The sequence below is a fragment of the Berghia stephanieae genome, chromosome 1 (assembly GCF_034508935.2).
Source record: "Berghia stephanieae isolate SIO BIC M18660-M18661 chromosome 1, UCSD_Bste_1.3, whole genome shotgun sequence".
Taxonomy (NCBI): Eukaryota; Metazoa; Mollusca; class Gastropoda; order Nudibranchia; family Aeolidiidae; genus Berghia; species Berghia stephanieae.
Genome location: NC_088360.1, coordinates 130,694,271 through 130,709,270, shown reverse-complemented (window position 1 = coordinate 130,709,270; position 15,000 = coordinate 130,694,271). Strand labels below are relative to the sequence as shown.

The 15,000-nt window shown below is 39.8% G+C and overlaps 1 protein-coding gene across 1 annotated transcript in view; it reads left to right on the top strand.

Annotated features, from left to right (window-relative positions):
- The window catches only part of LOC144963179 (UDP-GalNAc:beta-1,3-N-acetylgalactosaminyltransferase 2-like), a 368,482-nt gene that overhangs the window by 14,457 nt on the left and 339,025 nt on the right, over window positions 1–15,000 (top strand). The gene's annotated exons all lie outside the window — the stretch shown is intronic.

Genomic DNA, 15,000 nt, shown 5'->3' with positions numbered 1-15,000 from the left:
CACACACACACACACACATACACAAAGAAGAAGAAGAAAAAAAGAACAATACTACGTCTATTCATTCTACTGCAACAATAACAACAACAACAAATACTCCGTCTTTAACAGCAACTACAACAATAACAACAACAACAAAGTAAACAAAAGGTCACAGCATCCAACCCCCCCCCCCCCACACACACACCCAAAAAAACCCCATACCCAAACCACTGTCCACTCATTCCCGTTTTACTTACGTTCTCTGTTTGATAATTTCTCCCTCCCCACACCCCCACTCCATTCCTACCTCAACTCGAATATTACAAACTTTCAGCACTGATGAGATTTTTCCATTTTATGTTTAATGAAAGGGTTCAAAGTTCAAAGTTTATGTATTCAATTCTTTTATTATTGGCTCCATAGTAAAGAACAATGACCAACATGTTTGTATTTGTCGTACCCTGACCCTCCGCCCTCCACTCCCACCCCCCCCCCCCAAAAAAAAAAAAGGAAAGAAAAAAGAAGGCATACATCTAAAAAAGTAAAATATATAACAAAATCAAAGAAAAAGAAAAACACAAGAAAAACGAAAAAACAAACTACATACACATTAAAAATGTTTGGGCGGAAAACTCGCCCTTCGCATAGCGATGGGTAAAAATGACCCTCATCTCCCCCCCCCCCCCCCCCCCCCCCCCCCCCCCCACCCCCCTCCAAAAAAAAAAAAAAAAAAAAAAAAAAACCTCTCAAACCCTGGACTCAGTTTTGAAGTCTCAGATTTGAGCTATTTTTGTTGTTGACAATATGAGGGTCGTTGTAATCGATCGCTATTTGAAGGACACGTTTTCAGGCCAAAATATTTTAATGTAATTTTTTTTTTACAGAGTACGCCAGTTAGTAAATAGTCTTGCTTTGATTAATATTGTGAGTTAGTGATGCCGATGAATTATGTATGCGTTTCTATACCAATCACACCCATTAACCTTATTCTTACTTTGTCCTACACTGACTAAACACCTTTTTTACATTTTGGCCAGGAAACCTTTTTTTCTTTTTCTTCTTAATATAGATTGAACGAAGTTGACGTCACTCAGGTCTTCGTTATCGTTTTTTTTTTTTTTTTTGCCATCCATGGCTATGAGTAATTCTCACTAAACTGTATTAACCAGACTAGGTTACACATACATTTGTGTATGGTCCGTTATACTTACGGATGGCAATAATGTGAGCCTCTTAGCCAAGCGCATACTGTCTATAGAAACGTACATTTCCATCTGGACCAACACACCAAACTATGTGTAACCTTGAAAGTTTATAGTCTGGTTAATACAGTGTAGTGATAATTACTCATAAACGCGGATGCAATAACAAAGATCTGAGTGACGTCACCTTCATACTATATATATATATATATATATATATATATATATATATATATATATATATATATATATATATATCGATATATTAAATCGACTTTCAACTTGCCAAAACAAAACAAAAACCAAAAAAAACCCGAGACTTCACAGACCACAGGAGTTTAGGACATGTTGATAAGTTTGGGGCCAGTATGATCAGTTAACGTCTGCCGTGTTCTAGAGAGACACGTACTTGAAATGTGTCCGGAAAACTCGTCTGTCAAATATCGATGGATTTAAATGATCCTCATCTTGGAAAAAAAAAAAAAAACCCCACCCCCCCAAAAAAAAAATCAACTCTCAAACCTGGGACCTCGCGGAAGTTTTTGTCAAGATGAGGGTCATTTACGCTAAGTCCCAGGTTTGAGACTTTTTGCCAAGATGAGGATAATTTAAATCAATCGATATTTAAAGTGCGAGTTTTCTGGCCAAATTTTAAAACGGTGTGTCTTTTTTACGAAACCCGCCGAAACCCGCCGAAACCCTGCGAAACCCGCCGAAACCCGCCGAAACCCGACGAAACCCGACGAAACCCGACGAATCCCGACAAAGTTATGGGAAGTAGGTGGCACTGGAGAGTGAATCCAGAACTCAGGGAAGTGTACACCATTGGGGAGTGAACCTGGGACTGGGTTTCGGCGGGTTTCGTAAAAAAGAACCAGTGCTTTTTTACGAAACCCGCAGAAACCCGCCGAAACCCGGCGAAACCGACAATATCCAGCAAAGTTATGGGAAGTAGACAACTGTGGGGAGTGAACCCGAGACTCAGGGAAGTGTACACCAGTCGGGAGTGAACTGAGACTAAGGTTATCGGCCGGTTTCGGCGGGTTTCGTAAAAAAGAATTAGTGCTTTGTTACGAAACCCGCGAAACCCGACAATATCCGGCAAAGTTATGGGAGTTTGGCAACAGTGGGGGGTGATCCTGGGAGTCAGGGAATCGCACACCAGTGGGGAGTTAACCTGGGACTGTGTAAAAAGGATATCAGTGGGAAATAAACCTGGGACTAAAGGGAGATGGATACCATTGAAAGTTGAAGCCGGATATGGGAGTTGAGTACCAGAGGAGAATGAACCTGACACTATAGAAGGTGGGCGCCAGTGGGGAGTGAACCTGGGACTCAGGGAATTTCACACCAGTGGGGAGTTAACCTGGGACTGTGTAAAAAGGATTTCAGTGGGAAATAAACCTGGGACTAAAGGGAGATGGATACCATTGAAAGATGAAGCTGGATATGGGAGTTGAGTACCCGAGGAGAATGAACCTGACACTATAGGAGATGGGCGCCAGTGTGGAGTGAACCTGTGACTCAGGGAAGTGCACACCAATTGGGAGTTAACCTTGGACTGTGGGAGATGGATAACTGTGGGTATCCGAGCCGAACTATAGGAGTTGGGTACCAGAGGAGAATGAACCTGACACTATAGAAGGTGGGCGCCAGTGGGAGTGAACCTGGGATTCAGGGAATTGCACACCAGTGGGGATTTAACCTGGGAATATGTAAAAAGGATATCAGTGGGAAATAAACCTGGGACTAAAGGAAGATGGATACCATTGAAAGTTGAAGCCGGATATGAGAGCTTGGTACCAGAGGAGAATGAACCTGACACTATAGGGGGTGGGCGCCAGTGGGGTATGAACCTGGGACTATGTAAAAAGGAGATCAGTAGGAAATAAATCTGGGACTAAAGGGAGATGGATACCATTGGGAGTTGAAGACGGATTTGGGAGTTAGGTACCAGAGGAGAGAGAAACCTGACACTATAGGAGGTTGGCGCCAGTGGGGAGTGAACCTGGGATTATGTAAAAAGGATATCAGTGGGAAATAAACCTGGGACTAAAGGGAGATGGATACCATTGGGAGTTGAAGCCGGATTTGGGGTTGGGTACCAGAGGAGAGAGAAACCTGACACTATAGGAGGTGGGTGCCAGTGGGGAGTGAACCTGGGACTATGTAAACAGGATATCAGTGGGAAATAAACCTGGGACTAAAGGGAGATGGACACCATTGAAAGTTGAAGCCGGATATGAGAGCTTGGTACCAGAGGAGAATGAAACTGACACTATAGAAGGTGGGCGCCAGTGGGGAGTGAACCTGGGACTATGTAAAAAGGATATCAGTAGGAAATAAATCTGGGACTAAAGGGAGGTGGATACCATTGGGAGTTGAAGCCGGATTTGGGAGTTGGGTACCAGAGGAGAGAAACCTGACACTATAGGAGGTGGGCGCCAGTAGGGAGTGAACCTGGGACAATATAAACAGGATATCAGTGGGAAATAAACCTGGGACTAAAGGGAGATGGACACCATTGAAAGTTGAAGCTGGATACGAAAGTTTGGTACCAGAGTAGAATGAACATGACACTATAGAAGGTGGGCGCCAGTGGGGAGTGAACCTGGGAGTCAGGGAATTGCACACCAGTGGGGAGTTAACCTGTGAATATCTAAAAAAGTATATCAGTGGGAAATAAATCCGGCTTCAACTCCCAATGGTATCGATCTCCCTTTAGTCCCAGATTTATTTCCTACTGATATCCTTTATACATATTCCCAGGTTAACTCCCCACTGGTGTGCAATTCTCTGAGTCCCAGGTAACCTCTCCACTGGCGCCCACCTCCTATTGTGTCAGGTTCATTCTCCTCTGGTACCAAGCTCTCATATCCGACTTCAACTTTCAATGGTATCCATCTCCCTTTAGTCCCAGGTTTATTTCTCACTGATATCCTGTTTACATAGTCCCAGGTTCACTCCCCACTGGCGCCCACCTCCTATAGTGTCAGGTTCATTCTCCTCTGGTACCAAACTCTCATATCCGGCTTCAACTTTCAATGGTATTCATCTCCCTTTAGTCCCAGGTTTATTTCCCACTGATATGCTTTATACATATTACCAGGTTAACTCCCACTGGTGTGCAATTCCCTGAGTCCCAGGTAACCTCTCCACTGGCGCCCACCTCCTATTGTGTCAGGTTCATTCTCCTCTGGTACAAAATTTTCATATCCGGTTTCAACTTTCAATGGTATTCATCTCCCTGTTGTCCCAGGTTTATTTCCCACTGATATCCTTTTTACATAGTCCCAGGTTCACTCCCCACTGGCGCCCACCTCCTATAGTGTCAGGTTTCTCTCTCCTCTGGTACCCAACTCCCAAATCCGGCTTCAACTCCCAATGGTATCCACCTCCCTTTAGTCCCAGGTTTATTTCCCACTGATATCCTGTTTACATAGTCTCAGGTTCACTCCCCACTGGCGCCCACCTCCTATAGTGTCAGGTTCATTCTCCTCTGGTACCAAACTCTCATATCCGGCTTCAACTTTCAATGGTATCCATCTCCCTTTAGTCCCAAGTTTATTTCCCACTGATATCCTTTTTACACAGTCCCAGGTTAACTCCCCACTGGTGTGAAATTCCCTGAGTCCCAGGTTCACTCCCCACTGGCGCCCACCTTCTATAGTGTCAGGTTCATTCTCCTCTGGTACTCAACTCCCATATCCGGCTTCAACTTTCAATGGTATCCATCTCCCTTTAGTCCCAGGTTTATTTCCCACTGATATCCTTTTTACACAGTCCCAGGTTAACTCCCCACTGGTGTGCAATTCCCTGACTCCCAGGATCACCCCCACTGTTGCCAAACTCCCATAACTTTGCCGGATATTGTCGGATTTCGGCGGGTTTCGGTGGGTTTCGTAATAAAGCACTAATTCTTTTTTACGAAACCCGCCGAAACCGGCCGATAACCTTAGTCTCAGGTTCACTCCCGACTGGTGTACACTTCCCTGAGTCTCGGGTTCACTCCCCACAGTTGTCTACTTCCCATAACTTTGCTGGATATTGTCGGGTTTCGCCGGGTTTCGGCGGGTTTCGGCGGGTTTCGTAAAAAAGCACTGGTTCTTTTTTACGAAACCCGCCGAAACCCAGTCCCAGGTTCACTCCCCAATGGTGTACACTTCCCTGAGTTCTAGGTTCACTCCCCACAGCCACCTACTTCCCATAACTTTGTCGGGATTCGTCGGGTTTCGTCGGGTTTCGGCGGGTTTCGCAGGGTTTCGGCGGATTTCGGCGGGTTTCGTAAAAAAGACACACCCATTTTAAAATACGATTTTTTTCCAGAGTACTGAGTTTACTTGGTAATCATTCGATACAAAATGAACGGAAGGTTTTCTGGCCAAATTGTAAAAAATTATTTGTTTTTTAGCTGTACACGGCAGTTTTGTTCTATGGGCTTAAATCCACGATCGATAATCGGTAAATTCTGGTTGTCAGCTCGTGATCGGTAATTGGTACTCCTATAAAATATTGATGAAATCGACTACTAAAAGTGACAGGATATCGCATGTATTTTGTAGGATAGCCATTCTCAGTTCATGCTTATCAACTTGAATAATTGAGTTCATGAGATTATTAGGATTATTTACACCATTCTTTTTTTTTGGACATAGGATGTGTAAAAAACCGTACTTCTGCGTTTAACCCTGTCAAATTACTATGATAAATGCTCTCAAATGAGAGGGTAGGAGTAGGTGGGGGGGGGGGGGGGGCACCTGATGCAGTTGGTATGCATTGATGACGGTGGATCTGCTTTAGAATTGAATTGTGTTTTGGTGTTTTTTTTATTTTATTTATTTTTAAAATTGAAGATTACAGATTGGATTTTAAATATATATTATATATATATATATATATATATATATATATATATATATATATATATATGAAATATATAAATTAGTTCTAACCAACGTTATCGAGCACTCTTGTACCTACAAGTACCCACCAACACTCATATATATATATATATATATTATATATATATATATATATATATATATATATATTATATATACAATAATAATAATAATAATAATAATAATAATAATAATATATAAACAGGTCTATATGTATCTGTCCTCAGTAAGGCCCTCCACCCATATGTCCTCAGTAATGCCCTCCACCTAAATATGTCCTCAGTAAGGCCCTTCACCCAGATATGTCCTCAGTAAGGCCCTCCACCCAAATATGTCCCAGTAATGCCCTCCACCCAAATATGTCCTCAGTAAGGCCCTCCACCCAGATATGTCCCCAGTAATGCCCTCCACCCAAATATGTCCTCTGTAAGGCCCTCCACCCAGATATGTCCTCAGTAAGGCCCTCCACCCAGATATGTCCTCAGTAAGGCCCTCCACCCAAATATGTCCTTAGTAAGGCCCTCCAACCAGATCTGTCCTCAGTTATTCTCTTCTTTTCTTTCCCAATAGCTCAGTTGGTAGGGCACTACCTTTACACTCAAAAGGACCAAGATCGATCCTGGGTGAAGTCGAGGTTTTTTTCCCTGACCTCCTGCAGGGTTGGATGGATGGCTGGCTGGGTTTGTTAAAGCTGTCGAAAAATACTTTCCTATAGACTAGCCTCCCATCTAAAGGGTAGCAAGCAAGTGCTATTTTCCGTTTCACGCTATAGAAACCGGGATAAACTTCGGGTCCTTATTATTTTTTTAAAGCAGTCCATACCAGTTAAATGCAAGGTGAATGTGGATTTAAAATCAGTCGATTTTGTGAAAATGAATCACCTGTTCACTAAAAATAGAATAGTCTATCACCGCCTTTACTACATTTGATAAAATGATAACATAGCTTAACAGTATAGGGCGAGATAGGATAAAATCTCTTGAATGCTCTTAATATCAATAGTAATGCTAAAAAAAAAAAGAAGATAAATTAAAGCTTACCAGTTTGTATCTTTACAAAACCTTTCTCATCTTTCATTATCTCTCCTAAATATTTTTCTCACCTTCAACCTCACAATGATAATGATACTACAAAACACATTTTCTCAATTTGGCGAGATAAATTTTTACCTCATACATTATGGATACTCAACTTGTCAAAATTCATCAACCCATACACTACTTCTCCTAAATAAGTCTAAGGTGTGATCTATTTTGACACATTGAAAGCCACCAAAATCTATTGGGGAATGAACAAAACAAAGATCTGAAAAACTGGGTATGAAACAATACCAGACAAAGTTCAGAGAGAAAATTATAAGTAAAATTTAAAAAATAAAATCCCGGTTTCTATAGCGTGAAACGGACAATAGCAATTGCTTGCTACCGTTCGTATAGGACGCTAGTCTTTCGCAAGGTACTTTCCGCCAGATCTAACAGACCCAGATACCCAATAATCACTGCTGGGTGGACTGAAAAAATCTCGACTGCACCCGGGATCGATATCGGTCCACTTTGATTGTGAAGCGAGTGCTCTACCAGCTGAGCTTTCGGGACCACCCCTCCCCCCCCCCCCCCCCAAAAAAAAAAAACAACAAAAAAACCCAACAAAACCCAAAGAACCCCAGCTTGCCTCGATTGAGGATAGAACCTCAGATCTCCTGATTTCTGAATTGATTACTTGTCTTACAAGTTGAGTGCTGCTGTTGGGTAGGGACCCATCGTAAAGTGCTTTGAGCACGTTTAGTGGATATTGCGCCATATAAAAGCTCAAGTTTTAAAAAAAAATAATGAACTAGACGTTTTGTTGCCAAAATGAGGAAATGCTTTTGTTTTTTTTTAATTTTGGTTCTTTTTGGTGTATATCAGACTTGCCCGATTTTCTGTTGTTGTCTTGATGTCTTGTCTTGCTTGTTGTTATAATAATTAGATGTCGATTTTTTGGGTGACCTTTCCCCGTTTCCTTTCATTCTCTTCTGATTTGGTTCCTTGACATTTTGTGTCATCTTTTGATCTGTTGTCATCACCGTGTAATTTGATGCGGGGGTTTACCATGGCGGCCGCCGTTTAACTTGGAGATGAGGTAAGTGTGACGTGTACATATATGCAGGTCTGACATCCGAAACAATTTTTATTTGCCGAGTTTAACATCGTTATAATGGACGATATTTTTCGCCATTTGTTGTTGTTGTTGTTGAGATTGTCATTACAACAATGAGCCCATAATGAATTGGGTTATCAGACCTGCAAATAAGAGCACGTTCCAGAGCAAGTCGGGTAAGTGTCAACATGGCTGGATGGAATAAGCTGGAACAGTGTGTGTGTATGTGTGTGTGTGTGCGTGCGTGCGTGTGTGTGTAACAAAGTATAACACACAAAAACACACATGCAAACAGTGCTCACACACAATACTCGCACACAGACACACACACACACACACACACACACACATAGACACAAAGAATTACGCTACATTGCCTTATGCTTGACGTCACAAAGGAGATATTATCATGTCCCTGAAGCTTTCCTGTAAAACGTCAGAACAAAGGTGGGCTGTCCAAAAGCCTGGACCGGTGACATTACCAGGGAAGTATCAAAACACATCAAACGATATGCTTTTGTTTTATAACGCAAGGCAGTATTGGATTAGCAGGTCTGATAACCCAAATTGTTATGGGCTCATTGTTGTAATGGAAATACTCTATAAAACCAACGGAAATATTGTATATTACAACAATTCTGAATCAAACCCGTTCGCTTGTCAGACCTGCTAATATGTGTACGTCAGCTAGAGGCCTATTTCAAATCCTAGCTTCTGACCAGCACTCCAGCAAGCACGACTTAGAGGACATGTCAGACTGAGAGCCAAACGGACCTGACAGGAAAATGAAAAATGCACAAAGTTTAGAGGATAACTGCAATCAGTACATGACGTGCCAGCAGAAATAATAGACACATAGGTAACCACGCCTCTCGGACAATTGTCATAATGTAAACAATGGCAATATTTGGTAAAGATAGCGAACCACACAGATTTTACTATCGATGGTATTTGTCTGAGTAAAATACCCACTGTTCTACCCCTTCTCAATAGAACCAACACACACACACACACACACACACACACACACAAAGAAGAAAAAAGAAAATGCTATTTATAAACTTATAGGGTTATATGATCGAGAAAATTGTGTGATAGCTAGTCACCCGTTTGGCGGTATAAAAACAGCATAACTGCGATCAGAGAAAGGTCGATTTCACTCACTTTATTGTTTATACGTGCATTGTTCTCAATATTTCAACACATGCCATACAGAACGAATGATGCTGCCGTCTATCAGCTCTTCGTTATTAATTTTAGACCACCTGTTTGGTGATTAGTTCTCACTGAAATATGAAATCAATCCAGCTATAAACGATTAAGGTTACTCGTAGTTTTCATAGGCCGGATATTTTGAGCATAGCGAGGTCCCAGGTTTGAGAGAGTGTTTGCAAAGATGAGAGATCAGAGCAGGTGCCTCTGGACAATGTGACTGCGGACTTGAAAATGAAAATGGACATCATGTCCTAATGGAATGTCCAAGGTACAACCGGTTGAGAAGGAACTTCTGGCCTGACCCGACCCCATACTCAAAGAAGCTATACGGCAGTGAGGACGACCTCAGGACCACTGTGGGCTTCATTCACTAGACCGGACTGACCATGTGACGTGACGGGAACGAAGAAGAAGAAATTGTATGGTATTAGTACTTATATTCACTATAAGTTGTATTTTCTCCTTCTGATTGAATGGCAATTTGACCCCAAACTAAAAACGTTGGATTTGTATTCATGCGCACTAAAAGACTATTTATAATTACCCAATCAACTGCCTTTTACACCTAATGTCACACCAATAAAATGTGAGAAAATATTCTGCAATCGTTGAATAAAATGTGTATTACGATTACTAAGAAATGATGGTTTTCTAATCAGAGGGCTGGAATAATAGCTGTTTGCACTCTTCGGATCAGCCGTTGATCATTAGCTACAGCCCAACCCAATAATCACTGTTGCGTAGACAAGGGACTTGAAGAAAATGCTAACCTGAGTATTTTGCTGACCCGGCACTCCACTCATTGAACTGTGTTTTTTTTTTGGTCACAAATGTTTGACATTTCAATGAGCGTTAGGTTGTAGTAAAAAGAGTTTTTGCCAAGATGGGAGTCGTTTAAATCGATCGATATTTGAAGGATGGGTTTTCTGGCAAAATTTTTAAATATGTGTTTTTTCCAGAGTAATACAGAACTGTCCTGGACTTATCCCGTCTAAGACCTGGTTTGTAGTAAGGTAGCGATGGAGTCTGATCATCCTTTTATAACGAGGTTTGAAAGTCCCAGAATTAACAACAAACCATAGCAAAGTAATGGCTGACTGTTCATAATGAGGCCACGTGATGATTCAAATGTGTATTTAAAAAATATTATATTATTGTTTTACTAACGTTGAAGATAAGGGTGAGGTACTTGTGCTCCTGTGGATTAAATGAAAAGACAGTACTGTAGCAACAGCACGGATATAATGTGACAGAACAAATGTAAGAGTGATAATGTATGCTATCATAATGTAACATATTATTACAAATAAAAGGCGAATATTATAATTACATTTATTAATTATTTATAATATCGCCTAACAGGCGTCAGATCTCGTCCTACATGTTAAGTGTTGCTGTTGGTCAGGGACCCCTTGTAAAGCGCTTTGAGCTCGTTGAGTGGATATTGCGCTATATAAAACCTCAACACACCATGCTTTGCCGTAAAACTGTCAATCGGATTGCCACACGTTCGTTTTCATACTGGACGGACGTGACGTCAGACTATTGAATCCTATTAACATAATATATCAATAATTCACATTTATGACGATATTGATATTTCACATTCAATATGGTATCTATTTTGGTTACCAAATTGTATAGAATCTCCAAAAGAGATATTGACCATTGAACAGAAACTCATTAGGTTTGCAAATGGAATGTTTCTTGTATGAAGGTACTCAGATGTAATCATCACCGTTGATGATATTATTTTTCCCAGACAAATTATCTTTCTATATTAGTCTGTTAATTCAACTTTCATTTTTGGTCTTATGTTTTCCTTTAAGTGTTTGTTGGTTGGGAAGCAAGAAAAAGGGAATGCAGGAAGAACGGGTACTGAAAGTTCCCCCCCCCCCTCCCCTCTCTCTCTCTCTCTCTCTCTCTCTCTCTCTCTCTCTCTCTGTCTGTCTGTCTGTCACACACACACACACACACACACACACACACATACGTATCGAAATTGTTTATTTCAGGAAATATACATGATAATGTCACAAGGGTAACATATTCATTGACATAATACCATTTCCTAAAGTAGTGTACAATGTATAGAACTGGAGTATCAATTTGAACAGTGAAGGTTCAAACTCTGTCACAGAATGTCCCAGAGGTAATAATGATATTGATGCTGACGACGATGATAATCATTTTGATGATGATGATGATGACGATGATAATATATATATAACATAAATTATACAATATATACACACACACACACACACACACACACACACACACACACACCATTATCAGCACATACACGTTATCATGAATTCTTCCACATGTAGTTCAATGATGTCTTGTTTGTAACCAGTTCATTCACTCCCTACTTTGTAGGATGGATATCGGTGGAACGTGATTTCCCGAGACAAGATCCAGGAAAGATAAGAGTAGGAGATACCGTTGATGTCCTCCATCTATTGGACGTAGCTTTGGTTCAATGAAATAGAAATACATAATATAGAAAACTCGGTCAGTCCATTCTATTACTTCGACTCAACATCTGGGTTGATTTTACTGCCGTACCTCTAAAAGTGCAAGTGTGTATTCAAAATTTTGGCCAGAAAATTCGTCCCTCATATAAATATCGATCGATTAAAATGACCCATATTGGCGAAAATTCTCAAACCTGGGCCTTCGAAAAGTCCCATGTTGGAGAGTATTTGGCAAGATAAGAGTCATATTAATCGGTCAATGTTAGAAGGACAATTTTTCTGGCCAAAATGTTTAAAAAGCATTGTTTGTTCAGAGTACTGCGGTATCCTGCAGACCGCTGACAAAATGGCCTCTTCTATTCTGGCCATAAAACTTTCACTATACATGTGGCAAACTGTTGTTATGGCTGGATGGAGAAGATGCCAAAAAGTTAATATAAAGTTATAACAAAGTGATCATAAATGTGACATTTTGGGGTCATGAATTGTATTGGATCTTTAGTCGTTCTCGTCAATGAAATACAGAAAACATGTGCTTAACTGTTATTATGTCCGGAGAGAGAAGATGCCAAGACGTTGATATAAAGTTATACCAAAGTGATCATAAATTAATATGACATTTTGGGTTCATGAATTTTAATAATTGTTCTCGTCAATCCAGGCTGTTATTACGTCTGGATGAATCCAATGCCAAAAACATTGATGGGAAAGGAAATAGTGTGCTCCTTTGTGAAGGAACATACTATTTCCTGCCCCACCAATGTTTTTTTTTTCATCTTAACAACGCCGCTATCACATTATCTCATTCGTCTGTGTTGTTTCATTCATCCTTTTTTTGGTGATCAAGGGGAAACCCGATACGTCCACATTATCTGTTTTCGTACATTAAATTGAAGTTTACATTCAATTTCACATTGTTAATTATTTCTTCGAGCTTCGAGCAGCAACATTTACATGATTATGTCTGGAAGTATCCTATGCCAAAACGTTGATATTAAGTTATAATTACATGATAGGAAATATGACATTTATTTGAGTTCATGGATTTTATTATAAAGCGCTATATACGTTTGGTGGATATTGCGCAGTGTAAAATACTCATGCTATTTTATTATTGAACCTCTGTTCTTTATCCTCAATAAAGCACACAAGCTGATACCAAGTTTTGTGATATTATGTTTAATAACTATGAATTCTCTCTCTCACTCTCTCTCTCTCTCTCTCTCTCTCTCTCTCTCTCTATATATATATATATATATATATATATATATATATATATATATATATATATCAATATAACTCCTGCATCATACCGTTTGGAAACGGTTGGTCACATATGTAACCCATACTGTCCCAAAGCGATATTAGGCCGGGATGATAATATTATAGGTATCTACTGACAATCGATTTTATAGACATAAAATAATATGAAACCTGGGGTGAATTTATGTTCGCTTTTTTTGCAGAAGTGATACAATCTCTTTGATTGTACAAACTCAAACATTAGCATTCCCTATCATTGGAATCCTAAAGTCACTTTTTGGGGTCCGTTTCATCCGGACATAATACCATTTTGAGACGATGTGTCACACATGTCAATAGAATAGATTAATGAAGATTTTCCTACCTTGTCAAGAATACTCAAGTCTTAGATTTCAAATTAGTCACCACGGACATTAATAGATTTACAACATATATCATTTTCATGCTTTCAACCCTACTTTGCACAATTCAAGGGTTTTTAAAATCTATTTCCCCCTACTATATTAGATGTCTTATGCATTCAATTGTGTGGCTCTGTGGGTTAAGTGTTGCTGTTTTTTAAAAAAAGACTAATTATAAAGCGCATTGAGCACTTTTAGTGTACAATTATGCTCAAGTTGTTTACAGATTTGATAATGAGGCGATCTAAAGGGTGATGATTGGGCATATGATAATAGGACTTAACAAAAAAATTGAGCTTTATATAGCGCAATATCCACTAAAGGTGCTCAAAGCGCTTTACAAGGAGTCCCTGGTCAACAGCAACATTTAACATGTAGGACAGGACATGCCGCCTGTTAGGCGATATTACAATTTTTCGGACAGAGTCACCGCTGTTAACGGCCAGGTACTCATTTTACACCTGAATACGATGAGAGAATGTGAGTAAAGAGCCTTTTCCAAGGACTCAACTATGCGCCGAGCGCGAGGCTCGAACCCAGGACCTTCCGATCTGAAAGCGAGTGTCATACCACTAGACCACATAGCCGACTTTCTTGTTTTGGTTTTTCTCATTCACAAAACGTTTTTAAAAATAAAATAAACAGCGTATATTTCTTGAAATTCTATCTTCGTATTTGTTTTTCACTTCATTAACCTTTCCTTTTCCCCCCAGATAATATTATATTAATATCAAAATGTTGTTGATCTATTGAGGACAGTTTTGGATTCAAAGTTCAAACGGAATTCATTTATCTCTACTCTTTTTCTTGATAAATTAATTTCCGTACGAAGTCAAATTCCGGCTTCCTGTATTCCGTAAACACCATCTTCCACAAAAATCCGGTCTTTTGTTTCATTACCCACAGCTGGGTTACCGTCGAGTATGATGTTATTGTCGATGTCTCATATTATATACCGTCTGGCTAGACCCAAAATAAGTCATTACCGATGACTTGTATCGTAAATAAATAACGATAAAGTAAATAAGATAACATCTCGGATATTTTTGGGATCCTGATAGGGTCTGTGTTGTATTTTTTAAAAATGAGAATGAATTTTGTTTACCAGATAAATATTTGTAGGGAAGACGTTTCGTAATTTTCATATTAGAGTATATAATGAGTTCATTGACTTTTAATAATAGAGAAAGAAATTAATTTACGAAGAACGTTACATATATATATCTGTTATATTATAGAAAAAATAATCACGCCACTACATAATAAGCATGAATACAAAAACAATATCTAAGCTATATCTATTTCATTAAAAATAAGCCTTACGGAATAGTCTTCAGACATTTCCTGAAAGATGATAAATTTTCACAGGACTTTGTCCGAGGACTGATTGCGTTCCATAGGCGTAGAGCAATGGATG